Source organism: Artibeus jamaicensis, unplaced genomic scaffold (assembly GCF_021234435.1).
Source record: "Artibeus jamaicensis isolate MK-2021 breed Jamaican fruit bat unplaced genomic scaffold, CSHL_Jam_final contig_464, whole genome shotgun sequence".
Lineage (NCBI taxonomy): Eukaryota > Metazoa > Chordata > Mammalia > Chiroptera > Phyllostomidae > Artibeus > Artibeus jamaicensis.
The window spans coordinates 15,341,305-15,363,676 of NW_026521842.1; the positions used below are offsets into that span (position 1 = coordinate 15,341,305).

General features: G+C 39.0%; 1 long non-coding RNA gene across 1 annotated transcript in view; it reads right to left on the reverse strand.

Moving 5' to 3' along the window:
• Window positions 1–11,607, reverse strand: part of LOC128627648 (uncharacterized) — a 70,174-nt gene extending 58,567 nt beyond the window's left edge. The window contains exon 1 of the long non-coding RNA XR_008391900.1: window positions 11,460–11,607. This is a non-coding gene — a long non-coding RNA (uncharacterized LOC128627648). The remainder of the gene's footprint in view (window positions 1–11,459) is intronic.
• Window positions 11,608–22,372: the final 10,765 nt, after the last annotated feature.

Below are 22,372 nucleotides of genomic sequence, written 5' to 3' on the forward strand. Positions count from 1 at the left end.
AAGATCTCCCATAGCTCCTCATCAAAGATTTTCAAACTTTCCTTTCAGCAGTGGAACTCTTCATGTAAATATATTAATTTTTTTTACTATATTTTATTGATTATGCTGTTACTGTTGTTCCAATCCCCGCCCCCACTCTCTCAGGCAATCCCCACACCATTGCTCATGTCTATGGGTTATGCATATAAGTTCTTTGGCTACTCCATTTTCTATATTGTACTTTACATCCCCATGGCTATTCTGTAACTACCTATTTGTACTTAATCCCCTCACCTCTTCACCCATTCCCCAATACCCCACTCCCATCTGGCAACCATCAAAACAGTCTCCATATCCGTGATTATGTCTCTGTTCCTGTTTGCTTAGTGTGTTTTTTAGATTCAGTTGTTGATAGATATTTAACGACATTACATTGTCCATAGCTTTGATCTTCTTTTTCTTAAATAAGTCCCTTAAACATTTCATATAATAATGGTTTGGTAATGATGAACTCCTTTAGTTTTTTCTCATCTGGGAAGCTCTTTATCTGCCCTTCCATTCTAAATGATAGCTTAGAGCAATCTTGGCTGTAGGTCCCCACTTTTCATGACTTTGAATTTTCTTGCCAATCCCTTCTAGCCTGCAGAGTTTCTTTTAAGAAATCAGCTGATAGTCTGTGGGAACTGCCCTGTAGGTAACTAGCTTCTTTTCTCTTGTCACTTTTAAGATTCTCTCTTTATCTTTAACCTTTGGCATTTTAATTATAATGTGTCTTGGAGTGGGCCTCTTTACATCCATCTTGGTTGGGACTCTCTGTGCTTCCTAGGTTTGTGTGTCTATTTCCCTCACCAAATTAGGGAAGTTTTCTTTCATTATGTTTTCAAATAGATATCCAATTTCTTGCTCTTTCTCTTCTCCTCTGGTACCCCATGATGAGAATGTAGGAATGCTTGAAGTTCTCCCAGACACTGCTTACTTTATCTTCGTACCTTTTTTTATTTTTTCTTCTTGTTTTCTGATTAGCTGTTTTTTGCTTCCTTATGTTTCAAATCATTGATTTGATTCTTGGCTTCATCCATTCTACTGTTGTTTCCCTGTAAATTGTTCTTTATTTTAATTACTGTACCCTTCATTTCTGTGTAGATATTTTTTATACTGTTGAGGTCCTCACTAAGTTCCTTGAGGATCCTTACACCCAGCGTTTTGAACTCTGCATCTGATAGATTGCTTATCTCCATTTTGTTCAGTTTTTTCCTGGAGTTTTGATCTGTTCTTTTATTTGGGCCATGTTTCTTTGTCTCCTCATCTTGGCAGTCTCCCTGTGTTTGTTTCTATGTATTAGGTAGGGCTGCTATGACTCCCAGTCTTGGTAACGTGGCCTAATATGGTAGGTGTCCTATAGGGTCCAGTGGCACAGCCTCCCTTATCACCCAAGCTGCGTACTCAAGATGCACCCTTCATGTGGGCTGAGTACACCCTCCTCTTGTAGTTGAGTCTTGATTTCTCTTGACAGGTTAATAGAAGAGGTTTACCCAGGCCATTCAGGTACAGGGACTCGTAGTGACTACTCACCACCAGCCTCTGCCCTCTGTGGAGAATTAGCTGTGCAGGGGCAGGGTAATGGTATTTTGACGTGGTCTGTAGCTGTCCACTGGATGCACAGGTGCTGGGGTTTCTTGGGGGTGTAGGCCAGGGTCAGCCCCTACCTATGTTCTGCTCAGGTCCACCCTGCATGAGTTATAAAGCAGTCTGACATGAATGCTACTTGTTCTGAGCTTGGAGATGCCCAGGCAAGCCAAGCTGTGAATCTAGGCTGGCTGCTGCTAGTGCTAGGCCGGGGGCCACTTAGCAAGATGTATGGGGGTTGGTATCTCACTGAGGCTGACTGTTACTTATTTGAGAAGATTTAGAAATATTTTTTTAAAAGATATTTATTTATTTATTTTTAGAGAGAGGGGAAGGGAGGGAGGAAGAGGAAGAGAAACATCAATGTGTGGTTGCCTCTTGCACCTGACCCACAACTCAGGCATGGGCCCTGACTGAGAATCAAACTGGCGACTCTTTGGTTTGCAGGCCAGCATTCAATTCACTGAGCCACACCAGCCAGGGCATGATTTAGAAATTTGTGAAGCTTAAATCAAGACGAGCCATTCATATGGAAAATTCACTGGGGTGGGCTCATGAGTTGGGTAGGATGGAGCCTCATGGAATCTAAAGGGTATGGCAAACAGTGTAAAACAGGTTGATGGAGTCTCAGATATGGCACCTGCCTGCTAGCTCTGTGGCTCTGTGGGTGGTGAGGGATCAGCAAAGAGACAATGGCCTCTGCCCACCTTTCTGTCTGGGAGAAAGTTGTCCCCCCAGCTCTCGCCTCCACGCCAGACACTTTGGTTCCTCCCTGTATGCCACTGGTGCCTTTCAAACAGCTACCTCAGTGCTGAAGCTCAGAGTCTGAGTAAGTCCGTGTGTGTATGCTTTAAGAGGAACTGCTTGGGACTCCAGAAGTTACTTTCAATAACTCAGTCCCTGCTGGTTTCTCCAGCTGGAAGTTATGGGGACTTGCTTTCCTGGTACTAGGACTCTGGTCTGGGAGGCCTGGTGTGGGACTGGGACTCCTCACTCCCAAGATATCCCTCCCAATTTTTTTTTGATTTTTATTTATTTATCTTTAGAGGAGAAGGGAAGGAGAGAGGGAGAGAAACATCAATGTATGGTTGCCTCTCATGCGTCCCCTGCTGGGAACTGGTCCGCAACCCAGGCATGTGCCCTGACTGGGAATCAAACTGTAGTTGTTTGGTTCACAGGCCCACGCTCAATCCACTGAGCTACACCAGCCAGGGCCCTCCCTCCCAAATTTTTATCCACCACATATGGACCTGGGACCAGTCCATTCCATGTCCCTACCCCTCCTACCAGTCTGAATGGATGTGGGTTGCTTTAATTCTGTAGTTGTTGGACTTTCATTCAGCTCAATTTATGACAGTTCTGAGTGATGGTTGTTTTATAGTTTGGTTGTAATTTTGCTGTGGTTGTGTGAGGAGGTGAGCAATAGTTACCTATGCCGCCATCTTGATTGGAAATCTTGTAAATAAGTAAAACTTCCAAAGGAATTTGGTTGTGCCAGTGCTGAGGTTCAGAATCTGAACCAACTCCTAGCCCCACACACCTTTCTGTTGACAAAGTCTCCTAAAGCTTCTGTGAGAGACCCTGGGGCTACTCTGAACACACTGGGAGGACTTCTGACCTACTGAGTAAAATCAAGACTCCAGAACATGGTGTATGACCTTTCCCAACTGTCCATTTCTGAAAGACCCTGATGTCCCTGATATAACTTCTTTACCTACCACTTTGCTTATGTTGTTGCCTCTGTCTGGAATGTCCTCGCCTCCCATCTTCTCAAGGCTAACATTACAACTAACTCATCCTGTGCATCCTTCCTCCAGGAAGCCTTCCTACTGTAGACTTCTGAGATCTTCCTCTTCCCTATTTCCATGATACCCAGTCAAGTTCTCTATCATTATAGGTACAAATCTGCCTGGTGCTCTGGACTGGGAGCTGTTAGAGGGCAGAGATGGTTTCTTATCGATAGCTGTGTTCCCAGTTCCTAGCATAGTGCCTGGGACTGGTAGATGGTCATTAAAAATCTTTGTTAAAAAAGTGGAAAAATTTCCAGGTGCCTCTCTATTTCCTTAGGATAGTTTTGAAGAAGCAGGATTATTGGGTGAAAAAGGATGAACATTTCCAACCCTCTTGATGTATACTCTTGGTAAAATTTATTGCAGAAAAGTGGTTTGACATGCATTTGAAACATAACTCTCTCTCCTGTGTCCATTAGTGTTTGCTATTTGTGTTTGGAGCTATGTAGCTAAAGGAATCAATTTTTGAACCACAAAAATTGGCTATTTGGGAAATTCCTGATTTGGCTGAGGCAGATAGAGATATTAACATTTAGAGTGCCAGTACAGAGGGGGGCCCTATGGTACTATGCAAAAGTATGTCTTACTAGATGATGGGGATGCTAAATAATGCTAAAGTGTGGGGACGCAGGCACTTTCCATCATGTAATTCTCTGAGTCTATTTTCTCACCTGTTAATGGGTATTAATTATATCTCTTAGGGGGTCATGTGATGACTGAATTGAATCAAATGGGCTGACACACCTAAAATCCTAATACATATATTTCTGTTATTTTACTAAGTGTGAGTGAGGAAATATGGACAAGGGGCAGTTGGATGATCTGTACTACATGGGAAGCTAGAGATCAGTTCCCAGTTTAGGAAACATTTCATCTGATCTCTCTGATCAGCTTCGCTTTTCATAGAATCCTATTGTCTATGTGTAAGCTATTAGGCTATAACTGGATTATACTATTTTATCACATGAAAGATAAAAAACTATAACTATTAAACATCTTGAATTTTAAGGGGAAGTTGAAGAAGTGGAAATGGCTCTAACACACTTTAAAATATTACATTTCTCTATGTTCTCATTCAGCTCTATACTCTTACTTATAAGCTCATGGCTTAAAAAAATCTAGATCTATAAACCAGACTTTTTTTTTTGAGTTTCAGACTCATTTCCAATTGCCTGGATGTCACACTGGTAAACTCAGTGTTCTCAAAGCTAAATCCATCACGTCACATCTCCCCATATTTCTCCAAACCTGTTCTCCCTCCTACCTTCCTATCTCATCACCACCTACTTAGTTACCCCATGTCAAAAATTTGAGAGTCATCTTCAACTTTTCCTCGTACTTACCCTCCACATCTAGTCACCAAATCCTGTTGTTCTAATGCCTAAGTATTTCTCACACTTTCTTCTCCAGTACCACTGTCACCATCCTAGATTAGCCCTCATTATTTCTCGACTGGATTATTGTAGAGACCTCTTAACTGGTCTCCTTGATTATGGTCTTGTGTTCTCCATTCCATCAATCACATCCCTGTCATGAACATATAATCAATCTGGATGAAAAGAAGCTGTAAATGGCAATAGATACCAATGTCTTCAAATCATGTTCTTTAAAAAATATGTTGTCATAGGTTAAGACATAATCAGTTAAAACATAGTTCTCCTGGAGACAGGTTGACTGCTCAGCACAAGAAATCAAATGAAATATAACAACGAACAATGTATCAGTTCACTTGAAATAATACTCATGGAGAACCAACATTTATCGGATTGTGCAGAGATGAAGTAAGGGTTAGTAATGCTGAAGGGCATAGTGGATTAAGATGAACTTCTCCAGTTTGACAGTTGTAGGAAACAAAGTCACAACCAACAGTACCAAACTTTTCTATCTTCCAAAATGCAAATACATTGTTAAGGTGGGTAGAAGGGGACTTTACCAACTTCATGACCACAATGAACCCCCAAATACCAGGGGCTTTAAAAAAGGGTGCAACCAGTGCCTCAAGCCTTTAACGCACCTACTGCCTGCAGGTTAAGGAGGGGGCAATGATCTAAGTTTAGAAGGTTCAGATAACATGGCAATGTGTATAAAATGGAATGAAGTCTGGGGAATGGAATAAAGTAAGACTAGCAAACAAGTATTGAGATGAGACATAGTATTTTGATTATTGTTTCCCAAACAATCTGTGGTAAAGACCAGTTCTTTTTAAAAAATGTCCATACCATTATGAACAAAAGTTTTATAAAATACTAAAAAAAAATAAAATGTAAAGGGAATACAAAATACCAGGTCTTTCTTTTATGACTATATCACTCAAACATAAAAGTACTGTCAAGCTGCCATAAAATTTTCTAGTACTTATTACATCATGACCCAAAATGGCACAGATTTTTTTCACAAAAATATACTTTTGGGAAGACATCAATCTATTGTTATTAAATGTTCTTATATTTTTCTTTCAAAGATCAAAACATTTTGGCTGTTTGGGTCTTGGAAAACTTCCATCTCTGGTCAGGTCAAGTTGAGACCGTCTCTACAAGAAAATACCTATCCTACCAGTGAGCTTCATGTCAGACTCTAGAGGAACAATAACTGTGTGGATTAAAAACTCTCATCAGAGAATATATAAACTCTGACTATAACACTGACTGTATTGTTTGGTGATGGATTTTTTAGTCAACCAACCATTAAGAATGTCCCTCCATCCCACCAATAACTCAATCAATTATCATGATGTCTGATTTGATAGGCTGATAGTCACAGTAATAAAAACACTAGTGATAGTACTGGTTCCTTTAGCTTGTACTGAACAATAAATATCCATCAAGCATGAGTGACATGCAGGCTTCTTGCTGTCCTTATTCTAAATACAAGGACAGCTGTCTCTCTTTGAAAAGGTGTATATGGCCTATGCTTAAAAAGCAGATGGAAAGATCTCAGCTAAGAAATGTTGATGAAGCAGAGAGAGTGAAAACAAAGGATGGACAGAGATTTTTATTTCTTACCTTTAATATCTTGTTCACAGATAAATAGTCCTTATATTGTGCCATGACAACTCTATTATAAGACATTTAATGTGACTCTCATGGGCTGTTTCTCATTATGGCCAATAGTGAAATGGTGGTTAGTAACTTCAGAAATAAGGAAATTGATATAATGCCCAGAGAGAATATGTATTCATTTTTATATCAACCTGTAACTTGAAGGGACTGACATACAGATTTTGGAGGAAAGAAGGCTTAGAGAGATGGCCTTCAAGCAGGTGAAAAACAGAAATCCCATGGAAGTGGGAATTCAGGATTGCAAACATGCACTGAACACGTTCTAAGCACTGGGGATGCAAAGGTACTAAAAAGCTGTCTTTCTTTTCATGGTCTGGTGTCAGAGGCAGACGTGTATACAAGTAATTACAAAATGATGGGAGACATGCAGATACAGGAAGTTGCACAAAGTACAGATGTTGTATAGAACACAGAGCGATTAAGTCTGTCAGGTAGAATTGTTGTAAGAAAATGAAAAGGTTACAAAGTAATTTATTTTGGTAAAATAACCCTAAAATGTTAGGTAAATAATTTCTAGAAGTTGCTAAAGGGAAACCTAAGGTCTAATTTACCTTAAGTCAAGTATGTACATAAACCTCCCACTTGTAAGGATGTAGGTCAAAAACTCTTTGTTAGAATAATCACCCTTCACCAAAAATTATTCATACACCTACTAACTGTCCTGTACCTGAACCCAAATCACTCAGCAAAACTCGTCTGCAAGTAGAGCCATTTTGAGAGCGTACTGAAGAGATCCACAAAAAGGCAAATAATAATGATTTCATAGAATGAGCTCTGCATGCCTTGAATCTTCACAAGTTTGTTCACAATTATTTTATTCTTTTTTATACTGTTGTAAATGAAACTTTTTCTTAATTTCATTTTTGGATTTTTCATTGCTGGTATATAGCAATACAACTGATATTTGTATATTGATTTTGAAACACTATTGAAGTTGTTTACTTTGTTGTAATAGTTGTTTTTTGGATTGTTTATGATGTTCTATATAAAAGATCATATTATCTGAAGGTAAAGATAGTTTTACTTTTTCTATTCCAGTGTAGATGCCTTTTATTCCCTTTTCTTGCCTGATTGCCTTTAAACCTCCACCCAGTACAATGCTGAGTAGAAGTAATGAATACAGACCTTTTGTCTAGTTTCTGATTTGAGAGAGAAAACATTTAGTATTTTACCACTAAGTATGACATTAGCTTGAGGATTTTGCAGATGCCTTTTTCAGATTGAGGAATTCTCTTTCTAGTTCTAGTTTATTGTCATATTTTTTTTGTTATTTCTGTTTTTGAATTAAAACATTGCATTGCTTAAGTCTAACTTTTCTAGGAAGGAAGACATGTTTTTAATTAGCTTGTGGATTTAGGTGAAGAGCCTAAGAAACAGAATGTTTGTAGTGTGCCTTAGTTTCTATTGGCTACATTTAACAAGGTAATAGAAGAGAAAGATCAAGAAAGAACTTGCAGGTTTGTAAATGGGATTGACAAATGCAACTATTTTTCTTTTACAAACAACAACAAAAAGTAACACTGAGAAATGTTTTGAGCAATAGGCTGATTTTTAAAAAGCTTCACATCTAAGACCTAATCAAAATCATGGCCACCACTCCTACTGAATTCTCTGAATTGATTTGGTGGTGCCCATTAAAGCTTTCAGTTGGACGAAGTGACAGAGGGAAAGAAGTGATGATTAAACCACGACATGGCTAAGCTTCTGCTTGGAAGTGGTGTCTATCACTTCTATCCACATTTCTGTGCTAAAGAAAGTTGTATGACCAACCATAATATCAAAGAGACAGGCCCCCATATGGAGAGATACTGACAATCATGACAATGAGTGGTATGTATAATCATATAAGAAAGGACAGCAAATGATGAACAAGAGTATTAAAATCTGCCACAGTCTGTTCCTTTGGACAAATATTGCTCCCTCTTTTATGTGCACAATACTTTAATCTCTTCTTGAAAGAGGACACCTTAAAGTGTCATCCAATCACATTTCAAACGTAAAGTTCTGACTCTCAGATGGCTCCTCTTGATCCAGACACTTAGGAAGTAAGAAGTCCAGTTACTTGCCCCACGTGCCCAACATACAGTGGTGGAAGCGGAACAGGGCAATGTAGTCTCCCATTTAGAAAGGGAAAAAAATGGAAATTATACAGCAGTCACTGATTCACTGTAATTCTGCAGCCTCTGTGGGATTACATGGTAAAGGCCCCCTAGAGTGAGGACTGTTCTTTGATTGGACTCTTGTTCTGCTCCCCAGGGGAGCTTCTCATTTCATTGTTCTCCATGGCTCTGGGAGGTCCCTCCTCTCCCCTCCCCCATTATCCTCCTTGGCTACATCTGAAAAGAGCATTGAAAAATATGCTCTCCATTGTGGCTCAGGATGCTTTCTATGGAAGACTGGGGGCTGTAAGGTCATTTTTGTCTCAAACAGGCATTAAAAGACAAAAAACAAAACGAAAACCCCAACTAGGCCGGTGGCTCTGTGGGAAGTGCTGAAATCTTTACTATTTTAAATCTTCCAATTCTATGACCATGGGATGTCTTTTTACACATTAGGTCTTTAATTTATTTCAAAAATTTCATTGACAGTGTATCTTCTTTCAAAAACATAGTTGGCTCTATATCTGTTTGGTCCTGATCAACTCTGTGTGAATAACCAATTGCTCATTTCCTTTTTGAGACAAGTCTCTCTCTAGACTAGAGAACGGAACCAGTCATTAGTCAATCCATGGGCAACATCAGGGACCACGCCATACCTATGTTGTGAACATATTGTTAGAAGTGGGGAACTTATTGTATCAATAAAGATCATTTCCAAAATTAAGCCTATTTTCCCAAATAAGAACTATTCCTTCTGGTCCAGTGGTTTTTCTACCAGGAGTAATTTTGTTTCCCAGGGGACATTTGGCAACGCCTGAAGATATTTTAGTTGTCACAACTTGGCAGATGTTACTACCATCTAGTGAATACAGGCCAGAAAGGATGCTACACATCCTAAAATGCACAGGACAACCCCCTTCCCGACTCTTCTTCATCTCTCCAGCAAAGAATTATTCAGTCTAAAATGTTCATAATACCGAGGCTGAGAAACTCTATTCCTAACGTTATCATTGCAATGGAAGTTCATTAACTCTCTTGATAGCTCTCCGGAGCAAAAACAGATACGATGTTTCCCTGTTTATCCCACTAGCCAAATGTATGCTCTTCAATTTTTTCTTTCCCAGAAGCAAAAAGTTAGATCAGAGACAATATGAAAGCCCACTTGTTTTGATACTTGAAGGAATCACAATTTGGTTTTTAACCCTTTCATTGTTTTTTGACCACATCTCTATCCTTCATCTTATTTGTTAAGATTTCTTACAATGCATAATCTTTTTTTAAAAAGGATTTTATTTATTTATTTTTAGAGAGGAAGGGAAGGAGATAAGGAGAGAAATATCAATGTATGGTTGCCTCTCGTGAGTCCCCTGCTGGGAACTGGCCTGCAACCAGCCATGTGCCCTGACTGGGAATGGAACCGTGATCGTGTGGTTCGCAGGCCCCTGCTCAATCCACTGAGCTACACCAGCCAGGGAACAATGCATAATTTTTTGATCCCTACCAAAAATTCTCTGTCATGCGAAAACACATTCTCAATGTATATGGATTTTATATCTCCTTTTTAATTCTTAGTGCAAGCCTTTCTTGAGGTTCTTTCAGAAGGAAAAGTAGAGCTGGGAGGTCATGCTCCGGTTTATAATAACGTCTGGTTTATTGTAATTATCACTTAGTGCCCCCAAGAATGCTTCTATTGTCATTAAGGGTCTGTGAATAAAATCCATCAGGTTCACACTAACATAGGGGATATACTTGAGGGTGCAGGGGTGTTGATGTTGAGGGCCTTAGAGTCCTCAAAGTATCAAGGAGGTATTTTACTAAAAATGTGCAGAATATTTCAGACAGAGATCAGTCCAACAAGAGACAGAACATAGAGACAGGAAAATCACAGATGCAAAAATACCTATCAGGTCACCTCAGGTAGACCCATCCTCAGAGAGCAAGGAAGGCTGTGCTCTCTAAGGATCTAGGCTCTAGAAATGCTGGTTCAGTCCTAGTTTTACCCAGGTCACTAATTTATAGAGCCTAGGAAGGATCTCAGTGATTACAGCTGGAATCCGTGCCTCACTATGAGGTAAATTATTCTAATATTTCAGGTGAAAATATATAGAGAAATAAAGCAGTGTGATTTTTGTAAGCAGCATTTGCTTTCTTGGCTAGTCTCAAATGTCTCTACTACTTTTTTCAAAAAAGGACAATTCTACCTTCTAATAGAATTCCTGACTAGGCAGATCGTTTTATTAGATAGATGTTCTATTAACATTTTGCTTGCCTTCATTTCATACCACTTTCCATTTTATTCCTTTGTATTATGGTTGAAAATATATATGATTCTTATCTCTTCCTCAGGTTTTTCTTTATTTCATTGTGACATCTGCACATTAATCACTGTTTAGTCAGGCTGCAGAGCCTGCATTCTTTTCATGGGAACAAAGCACACTGCGCGGACGGCACGCCAGTTAGAGGACTGGGTGCTGGCCTGCAGCCTGCCGTTCTCCGACCGTGTGTCCCAGGACAAGTCACTTCTCTGCTTCGGTACAGTTAGGGTTTTACCCAAAGATCTTTAAGGGCTCACTTTCATCTCAAACAGTCTCTCTATGTCTAATCTTTTTTTTTGTATACATGAGAATAGTAGCATGGTAGCTAAATATTTTCTTCTTATTTTGCAACTATTAAGCATAGTGTGTGTGTGACAGTAGCAAAGGTAGGGCTGGAGAAGGAGGACAGAATGGGCTAATTAACCTGGGCAGACAATAAAAAGGTATAATAACCTGTAAACATAATGGTGTTAAAGAAGATATGCAAGTATTTAAATACCTGTTGGAGAAAATATGTAAGCATTCATCATAGTTACAAAATAGTATTTTCAGAAATGCCATTATCTCCCTCCCCCGGAAAAGATAAAGTACCTGCACGCTCTGACCAGCTACTGAAACAGCCATGAAAACCCTCGTGGTTTTATGAAGCAGGACAAGGCTTTGAAGCTTCAGCTTTAAATTGCCCTAGCATCTCCCAGCTGTAATGAGGACAGCATTTCCCTAGTCAAAACATCCTGGTTCTATTTATAGACATTCGCTCCTCTGAATAATAAACAGAGGTAGCAGGCTATTCTTACATCATTTTCCTTCAACTACCCTACTATTTAACACAATGCTAAAAATTTTTTTAAAATTCCAGAGCCACAGTACATAACAGTGTGCTGGTTAATTGCCAGTGGTCTAGTTAATTACCTTAGAGAAGATATTGCCCAACATCTATTTGAATAGTCAAAGTCTTGCAAAAATATTTGATTGACTTTTGTTTACCTGGAGTTTCCAATATCTCCCTTGCTAGTTAATGGAGAGAACAAGGTTTCAATCCTTTAAATGATTCCAGAAATATCCAGTCTTTCGAACTAAAGGAAGGCTGTATTCATCTGCTAGATAAACTCCCTTAGCTGATGTTGCTTTAAATAAGGATGGCAGACAATACAGCATCCACAGAGACAGCCACAATTCACTTCTATTCTTTTTCCAATGTAAGTTTGTATTAGGTTATTTAATGGACCACATTATATTCAGTACGTACAGAATCATACCCCCAAAAGGCTGGTGCTTAATTTCATCCCTCCAGTCTGTTTTAACTAAGACGTTTTCTCCTGTGCATATAATCTTCATTATCATAGAAGTTATTTTAAATTTATAATTAACATAGTCTCTTTCTCATTATGGACGCCTTGATCGATTTAGACCCTCCAGACACATCTCATCTGGCATGGTGATAGGGTGTCCTGCAGTTCTCCAAATGTGCAGTAGGTGTCTATCTTAGCCTTTCCTTCATCCTTCCTCCTCCTCTCGTCTCTGACACTGTGATATAGTGCATAATTCCAAAATGGCAGCTTTTTGAAAATTCACCTTGATTATCAGACATTAAAAGTGACTCATCCCGCAGTGACTGTCTGGCAGAAGGGATGGGATCAGACAGCAAGACAATGAGGGGACTGGGCGCATTAGCGCACTAGATTACAGAGCCCATCAAAAATACCTTTGTTCTGTCAAAGATCCGATCATTTACTACTTGTGTTCTGCAGAGGAGAAAGAATGAGAAGAAAAATCCATCAAGCAAACAAACAAACAAAATCTATCCATGAATTTCAATTCTTCTCTGATTGTTTTAAGAATGTAGGGAAGTGTCTGATCAACCATCTCAAGAGGAGGAAAGAAGGAGACTGTATTTCTGAAAAGGGAATCTACAGAACACTTTCTTTCAGTGGCTATCAAATTTTCTACACCAGATCTGTCCTTTACGTTATGGTAAGAGGAAAACTGGCAAGGTGTGAGGGTTTCCTCTTGCCCATGGCTACACTCAGCCTGATTCACAGCAGAACATTTGTAAGACAAAATATTTCACAATTAGAACATTCATTTTCATTGAAAGTAAAGCTTCTGATTTCTATCATGTCACATTATAATGCTAACCAAGAAATGTGTGATGGGTGAAAGAGGAAAGTATGTATAACAGCTATTTCTGATAAATACTTTATAAGCATCTAAACTGGCAAATGTAAAAAGTAAGTAGGGATCTTTAAAAAGATAGAGCATATGAATCTTGCATTGAACATGTGTGTGTTTGTGTGCAAAGCGGAGGAGGGACTGGCGAGGGGGAGGGGAGAGATGAGGGCATTCATACTGAGCCCCATGTGGGTGTATGACCGGGTGGGACGTGTGCTGTGTCCAGCATGACTTCGGGTCTGGCCAGCTTGTCACATTGTCCAAGGGGACAAAATACCTAAATGGGAGGTTGATGCCTGCCTTTCTTCTTTTTTTTCTCTTTTTATCATTTTCATCATTTCCCTATGAACTTAGAGGAGCAGTTTATCAGTCATGGAAAACGCCCCAAAGGAGCCCAGATCAAAGGCAGGCTTTGAATTGTGTACTTAGGTGGATTGCCCTGCCAAATACATCAATGAGATTAAAACACAAATTCCATAAACAATTATTTTCCATCTGTTTAGCAACAGTATTAGTGATGTTATTCAGCATCAATGGCATCTTTTTTTTTTTAAATAAAAATGTACCAAGTGAACGCAAATGCTCTTCTGCACATAAATGCTGCAGCATTTTGGGAGGATTTGGAAGGTCTTATCTGCCAGCAGGGCAGGAGAGTGGCTACTGTCACCCTGTAGGGAACCTCTTGATAAGAATGGTTGTATTTTAACTGACTGTCACTAAGCAGATAGAGTCATTAAAACAACTCATTGCATTCCACCAACTGTGCCTTACATGGGAAGGTTTGTCATTCTCTCTCCATTGTCCATATTCATTTCTACTGTCGGGTACAGAAAACATATCCCTCTTTTTTTTGCCCCTCTTAATTATCCCTAAATGACTTTTTCCTTTATTGATGAAGGGAGACAGATTTAGCAGGTTAGCCTGGTCAGAGTGCCTCAGTAACAGTTACACATTCAGAGAACCATTCATGTTTATTTGGATTCACAACACATAGCCTGAGTAGGGAGAAAGAAATCTATAAGCTATAAAAATCTCTGCCTAAACCCAACCAAGAGATTAAAGGGGAGGGCAAAAGGGGAGGGCCCAGACCAATTTCCACACACCAGTACTCCTAACATAGGGATGGATTCATGAAATAGAGACCAATGTAAGAGTTTTCATGGGTGGAATTTTAATGAGCCCTAAAGGTTAGGTTTCAACTTCGTTAACAAACAGCTCTAGAGATAATTCCCAATTTTCATTGTTTATAGAATAGTGATACCTTTGTCATAATCAAATTCTGAGACTGTCAAGAGCCTATTTTGCATGTCCAGCTGATGCTGAAACACAAGCCAACAGGAATTATTAAATGTGTGCTCAAGATCAAGTGTGGAAGAAATAAAAAGAGGAAGAAATTGTGCAAATTAAAACAGTCATATTGACCTCCTCTGATGAAATCAGTCAAATGCAAAATACTTTTTAAAAGAGAAAACCTGCATAGATATTTTAGCTGTTAAAAGGGTAATGATTAACCTAATATTTGGAGAGAGAGAGAGTAAACAAAAGAAGAAAACTTCATTTCTAGGAGTGAGAGACCAGAGTCTCTGCTACCTGTATTTCAAAAGTATAGAAAGACATACAGAAACAAAATGATGAAAATGACAGAGGATAGGTCAGTTTGCTGGGGGTATGTCCCCTTCCCCCTCTCCTTTTTGCCCTCTTCCTGCTCCCTCTGCCTTCACTGAACCCTTACAAAATTGCCATCATTGCACAAGAAGGAAAAACAAGTTTTTTTTTTTTTTTTTTAGGATTCCAGGGTAGAAAAGCTAAAGATTTGGCTTTCTGCAAAACTGATGTAGTGTTGGACAGAAAGTAAACCACCTGTCCTGAAAGGATGATCAATCTAATGGCATGGGGACCAGCAGTAGGTGCTTGAGTTGTTAAGTGCTGGGAGGAATATTTTTTAGGTTATTTAATGCTATGCTAAAATTTATTTCCTTCAATGAAACAATTCCCCTTTCACTCCCCAGGCTTACCACTTCCCTTCTTGACCTGCAGAGCAATTGAAGGGATTAAAATAGAACAAAACAAACTAGTGGTCTGAGTTTCTTGGACAGCCAGCGTGCAGGAGGTTAAGGAGGGAAAGGCCCAGCTGTGTGCTGTTTTGGTCAGTTTTTGGTACATCAATGGGCACAAGAGTTATGGCATTAAGGGCTGGCAGACCCGAGTTCCCATTTCTGTTTTGCATCTTACTTCTTATTCCCCCTGTAATCTTAGCAGGGGCAGTCAAAACTTTTGAATTACAGTTTTCTTCTAGGAAAAAAGGGATTAGTGATTCAGGTAATGCTGGAACTGGGAGGGACTTCAGGGATCATTTAGCCTGTTTTCCTCATTTTAAAGATAGAAAAGTAAACAGCAATAAGAGTAGTAGTGGTAGTAATAGTAGCAGTAGTAGTAGTAGTAGTAGTAATGATAATGATAATAATAATATCTTCAATGATTTAGTGGGTGCCAGCCACTATTCTAAGCTCTTTACAAGTATTATTCTATTTTCACAACAAGCTCATTGGGTGGGTAGTGTTGTTATTCCCATTTTATAGACAGGGAAACTGAAGTGCAGTGAGGTTCGATATCCAAAGTGATACAGCTGGTAAATGGTAGAGCTGGGTTTCAAAGCCACATAGCCTGGCTCCAGAGGTGCATTCTAGTAAGCTGTGAATTCCCCTTTTACTCTTGTTTGTACAGAGTCCATTCATTTCAAGAAATGGGTACACTGCCTGAACTAGTGCTGCACATGGTCCTTTTCAGGATCCCATCAGGGAAACACATTTTCTGGTTCTTATAATAAAGGATATGATAAGGAATACAGATGTATAGCTACATGAAGATATCCATAGGCTGAGGCCTGGAAAGGTCCTGAATACAGAAGCTTCTGTTCCCATGGAGTTGAGGTATGCCAACCTTCTGGCACATAGAAGTGTTCACCAACCCAGAGGCACTCTAGACCAAATACTTTTGGGACTTTTATGGAGGCTTCATCACTGATCGTGAACTCAGTCTTTACTCCCTCTCTTCTTCCCAGAGGATGGGGGTGGGGCTGAAAGTTTCAAGCTTCTAATCATAGCTTTATGGCGACCAGCCCCTATCCTGAAGTTGTCCAACATCTAACCAATTTCTGCCTCATTAGAACAAAAGACATTCCAATAACCCAGGAAATTCCAAGGGATTTAGGAGCTCTGTGGCAGGAGCTGGGGATGAGACCAATACATATTTTTCCTATTATTTCACAAAGGCATATACGGTCCTTTCTAATCTGGCCTCACTTGCCATTTCAGCCACTTATTTTATACCTTGACGTCCTCATACCTGCCATGCCTTCTGCTTAAGGTAACCACTTTCCACTCTCATCACTCCTTCTTCTCCAGTTGTAGACACTGTTCATCCATCTTCCAAGATCTGGCCCCAAAGTTACTTTCTCTGTGATGCTTCCTGATTTTTAGGCATTTTATGAAGTACACATGGTTAGAGCACTCATTGCACAGGATTATAATTATTTATTCCTCTTTCTCTCTTTCTTAACCAGGCAACTCCTTGAGGGCAGAGACTATATTTCATTTATTTTTGTGTCTTCAGAGCCCAGCGCAGGCTCTGCATCATCTTATTTTACTCAATGAATATGGAAGAAAGGAAGGAAGAGAGGGAGGGAGCAAAGATATGCCTTCCTGAAACTTCACAGCATTATAGAAATACAAAGAATTACTACAAAGGAAAGATGTCCTCTGCTTGACACCCTTTGACTATGCAGAAATGAGCTTACTCCTTCACAGCCAGGATGCTCCAAAATGGAGGCCAGTGATAATGCTCACAAAGAGCAGACTTCTTACTCCTCATTTACTTGCCTGATGGAGAGGTAGGTACACAATTTCTCCAAGGCAGAAAGGGTGCCCTTAACTAACGTCTTTCAACAGCAGTGATTTGGTTAGCTGAATAAGCACAAAACTAAAGAACACAGAGACTTAAGGAACTGTTTATCAGGTGGCATGTAGTCAAGTGCATTTAAACACTATCACATAGCATTTTGTTTGGTCATCTCCATCTGGGAGTGTTAGAAGAACCAGGGGAGAAAAGAAGCCTCCTCAGGGATTTTTTCCTTACAGTACAATTTTTACAAAAAGCTGAGTGTACAACTTGCAAAATAATAAGCTTGGGTGATAACACAGGCTTCAGCTACAATTATCACAAAGAGCAAGTCTGCTGCTCAAGCTTCTAACTTATTCTTGTGACTACAGAATAGTCCAAAATATCACATTCAAGTTAATGTAACTGCAGCCAATTAGATAATTTCCACCAAATTGGGTCCATTAATACTTGGGCATTATCTTGAGGGATAAATAGGACTCCCTAGGTACAATGTAGCTTGTGAAATATTAGTTTTGGACAATCACAAATCAAGATACAAGTGTATGTTAAATTATTCAGTATTCTTGACCTCATTATTAAGTGACTTCATATGGGTTTTTGCTCATATACATGTCATCTTATTCTCCAAGGACCTTCATTTTGTTTCCTTGCCCCTGCCATTTCTCTGTCATCTTCTGTTTGCCTTCTCCATTCTTTATGTACTAGAGGTACAGTGTATATCTCTTTTTGTTTTTATCCTGTCTAATTTTATAATGTAAAGGGCAATGACTATGGTTTTGTTTGAGGGACACACAATAAAAACATTTGCTAATGCAATGACACATATTAGAAATATATTAGTCAGCGATTTGGTTCCCATGCTTATCTTTGCTAGCACTCAAATTCAGGTAGTACCAGTATTTCCCAACTCAGCCCTGGCCCGGTGTCTCATTTCAGTTGGAGTGTTGTGGTCATACACCATCATGTTGTGAGTCTGATTCCTGGTCAGGGCACATACCTAGGTTGCAAACTTGATCCCTAGTGGGGGCATATAAGGGAGGCAATCAATCAATGTTTCTCTTGCATCGATGTTTCTCTCTCTCCCTTCCTCTCTAAAAAAAATCAGTAAAAACATATCCTCAGGTGAGGATAAAAATAAAAAATTCCCAACTTAACATTTCAGTCAGTCCACGGTGTAATGAACAGAGAGCTGTGATTTGTAACATAATGGCTTTATAAATGAGTCAGAACTTAATTCCAAGTCTGCTTCTGGAAGTGTTCTAAAACGATAGCAATAATATTATTTTATAAAATAATGGAAGAAAGGCACAAAAACACCCCAGGAAGATCATGTACCAAAGATGTTTGTCGATTCCATTTTGTTTCAGAGATGTTTGGAACAACGGTTAGTTAATATTGACAGGATTTCTACAACCAGAAAATGTGCTGGATATTAAAACTTTCAACTGGTGTTCCTCTAGGTTCTAGAGTACTTGAGCTGATGGCACAGTTTTCTGAAGAATATTACTAGCAGATATAATTTCAATTTACGAGGTTAAATACATTATTGTGGCAAAGCAATGAAATGGATCTGGAATGTGAGCAACACCAGATAACGTGATTGAATTAGTGAACATCTGCCAAAACAAGTCCTGACACTGGTGTTCCTTATGAGATTAACAAAAGAAATTAGGTAACATTAGGTATGGTTTCTTCTTTTAGACATGTGTGTTTTTTATAATGTTGCTCAGGATTCAAATCGTAACAAATACTTTGAAAGCAGAGACACAGAACTCCATTTCATCATAACCCAACGAGATGGGACCAGAGCAGGTGCAGTCACTTTAAAGTGTTCTTTATAAGTCAACTTCTGATCACTCCAGAGTGGAGCTGTCAGCCCTTAGCTGCTCACTGAAGTTGAGAATTTTTAGCCAACTAAACACAGACATTAAAATAATGTTTGAATTAGTTTTAATCACAGTGGCCTAGATTCTCATGCTCCCCTGGACACTACTGTATCTCTTCCATGTGTGAGATGCACGGGAGGGCTGCACCTAGGCAAGACTACCCGCAGTGCAGAGCAGGAAGGAGAATTTAGGTCAATTACCTTTTGAAGTGTGATCCCTTTAAATAGCTACTCAAGGTAGCATCTTGCTAACCGAGCCGTATATAATAAAAGTGACCTGTGCTGTTTCTTTAAATACTGCTTTTTGGTTAGCAGTGATCAAAGTATTAAATTGTATAAGAAAAAAAGATCAAGCAAAGTTTATCTATGTTCTTTCTGGAATCTACTAGAAAGGATTAGGTATGTGGATTACCTCTCTGAAAGCCTGGGCTTGAGTGTAGTGTCTTCATTTCAGAAAGCAGGTGCCTCTTCAAGCTGGGTCTTTGTTTTCTCCATCTGTAAGCTGAAGAGACAAGTAGTTTAGATGTCATCTCCAGATCTTCAGTAAATACATCAAAAAATTTAAGAAAATGAAGTAGATGAGTATGTGGGGAGGTGAGAGATGGAAGCAGAGAGTATTTGCTATGAATCCATTCTCCAAAGTTTAAAAAATATATATTTTGGGTATGGGTGTATGTTTCATTAGCTCTTGAAAAAAACTGAATAAATAATTTTGTGGTTTAAAAATATATTTTAAAATATATTATTTTAATGTAGAAAATCTTCAAGTGTCTCTTAATTAGTAAAACAATTTTATTGCTTTTAATATCATTGCAGGGCTTTAGGAAAAAAACATATAGACTCAAAGCAACATAATGAATATAGGAAATGCCTTCTAAAGATCTCCAAAGAAAATGATGTGAAATTTCCAAACATTACAGACAAAATTAATTGCTCTTGCAGTAATAAAAATAATGTACATTTATTGTAGAAAATTTGATAACTATGGAGATATATAAGGAAAATCTTACAATTCGGAAATAACAACTTACTGAATTCCCTTCCAGTACATATGCACACACACACACAAAGTCTTGAGGGAGAGAGATAGTGGCACTTTGTTTATTTATTTAACTAATTACAAGGTTTTGTATCCATCTAGTTTCCCTTATGGTATACTGAGTCAGCCAAATATTTCTTTAATAAAGTAAGAAAAGCAAGTTCCTTTCAGACCCACAAAGAACTACACCAGTGACATGATAAGAACCTGTTTTCTATCACTGCCTTTCTTTCAGCTGGCTTAGATGGGTTATTAGAAAGTTAAGATGGCTTTAAAGATGAATTAGTTCCACACAGAATGTCAACAAATAGCCAACGGTGAGAGCAAAGCACACAGTCCATTAAGGCTTGTGACTGTTCATTATGAAATTCTGAATTTTTAACCATCTAGAAATGCAAGCCAAGCTCAGCCTTATTTTTCATCCCTCAATACTGCAGATGCTAAATAGGGCATAGACCTCTTCTTCCAGCCTAGGTGACTGCAAGTGGGCAGAGGAGGAAAGAACTTCTTTCCTTCCCCTCGGTCTCTAGTCTCCATACTTGCCCAGCACCATGGCTCACTCACTAAGCTTGTTGAGGGGCTGTCAGAGAGAGCTATCACTCTCGTTCCTGGAAAATTAGAAGGATGGAAGATCTAGTCACATACACACACACTACCCAAGCTCACCTTCCCATAGCCCCACATAAAGCAGAAATGCCAGGATACAGGGAAAGTAATATCCTGCCCCCTCCCACTCCCAATCACATAGACTCATGCCTGACAGTTGCAGGGAGGGTGTGTCCCCCACTATTGGGTGAAATGAGAGACAAGAGGAGCAGAAGGAAAGATTTAGATGAATAATACTTAAAAATATTTCTGGATGCTCATTTCTGGGGCCATTGAGGAAAAAGCCCAGGCTTTAGGATCATTGGTCTTTCATCCATTCATCAGTAAATACTTAATGAGACCTTACTATGTGCTAGGCGCAGCTCTAGTTGCTAAGGAAGCTTCAAAGAACAAAACAGAAAAAAATCTACGTCTTATTGGAGCATACAATTTAGCAGGGGGACAATAAAGACACACAATAAAGATAACATTAGAGAGTGCAAAATGCTGTGGGAAAAGAAAATATCAGGGTAAGAGAGATTGGGAGTGGGGAGTGGGTTGTGATCAAGAGAAGCTTCACTTAGAAAGTGACTTTGAGTCAAGATTAGGAAATGAGTCATTTAGATATGGGAGTTCCAGGCTGAAGGAACAGCCAGTGCAATGGCCCTGAGGTAGGAGCTGGTTTAGCAGGGTTAGGAGAGATTGAGGAAGAGAGATAATAAAAAATGAGATTCATGATGTAAGGTAAGGAGGGCTGTGAATGCAGGACCTAAGGCATTATAAAGATTTTGGCTTTCCACTTTTGTTTGAATCTTTGTACCACCATTTGTTAAAGGTCATGGATTACTCTGAACTTCCCCCTGTCTGTAAAGTGGGAATCTCACTGACTGTATACCATCATTTTGAAGATTAAAACAAAATAGCAAGTGCCCTGTCTGGCATGTGGTATATTTGCAACAAATCTTGGTTTCTTTATTCCTCTGGTAATCATTTTGTATATTTTACATCTATTTTATAAATGTACAAATAAAAATAAAAAGGTGATGTAACTGACCAATATAGTTACTTAGGGGTAGGAATCCAGGTAGGCTTTAACTTTGTAAATAAATACCCCCCCCCACCATAATAAAAGCCACACTATCACCAATACAAACAAATGGTTTTGGAAGGTGGTTTGGGGATCCAAGTTGATCAGGGAACTAAATCTTGTATGTATCAGCCATTAGTGACGACTGATATATACAGGCATATCTCATTATTTCCCATTTTTATTGAAGGTCTCTTTCAAGGTTAGAAAAAAATGCTCTTGGGAACATCTGAACATTCAAACAAACAGCAGATAAAATGGTCAGCTTGTAAACTTTTGAAAACACCATTGCCTGCAGGGTTTAAAGGGCATCTCTTAGATATCAATCTGCTCTGCATTAACTTTTTTTAATATGATGGTGGCAGTTTTTCTCTTCTGTGGTGGTATCATTAAAGTTTCACTTGAGTTCACAGAAATTATTCTGTGGCTAAGTTTCTACCCTAACTCAGTTGCTATAGAAGTTGAACATCATTGAGGAGGCAATTAGTTATCTAGTTATTATGACTTTACTTAGTACATTTTTGGCAGAAGGAGAAATGACAAAAACTTAAAATAATTCTTTAGAAATACGCAAGTGACTTCTTTTACCCATAGATCATTAGCACAGTGAGAGGGATTTCAAAGAAGCCACCAACACTTAGAACATCCTCTCCTGTTGTATCATTATGCATTTGTTATGAGTTAATAGGGCTAAGAGGGAACTATTTTAGTAAAAATTAAGAGTATTTAGTGTTGGAAGGCCTGAGACTATGAAAAGAACTGAAGGTGGTCTATGTAGGTCAACAGCAATTGTACCTACATTATTGCCAAGACAATTAGTTGTATTATCTTTGGAC